Below are 332 nucleotides of genomic sequence, written 5' to 3'. Positions count from 1 at the left end.
GGACCCCCTTGCCCTGTGGGCGGGTGGGGGGGAGGGATTCCCTGTGGTGTCACAGCCCAGAGGACACAGATCCTGGAATATGTCTGAGTAAACAGGAAGGACAGGGCCCACGCCCTTTGGGGTGAGTGCCTCCCTGGGTCCCCTGCATTCTAGCAGGTTCCCCTCCCTCCCCTCACTTTCCTGGACAAACAACTGAGCTGGGGCCCAGGGCTGTGCCCAGAAAGGGCCCCGGGGAGAAGGGCTGGGGCGGGAGCAGGGAGGGGTGTTGAGGAGCATGGTCTTGGCCCTGAGCTGGAGGAGCCTGAGACTTGAGGCTCCGGTTGAAAGAAAAG

Source organism: Myotis davidii, unplaced genomic scaffold (genome assembly GCF_000327345.1).
Source record: "Myotis davidii unplaced genomic scaffold, ASM32734v1 scaffold1006, whole genome shotgun sequence".
Classification (NCBI taxonomy): Eukaryota; Metazoa; Chordata; class Mammalia; order Chiroptera; family Vespertilionidae; genus Myotis; species Myotis davidii.
This window is presented reverse-complemented; position numbering follows the sequence as displayed.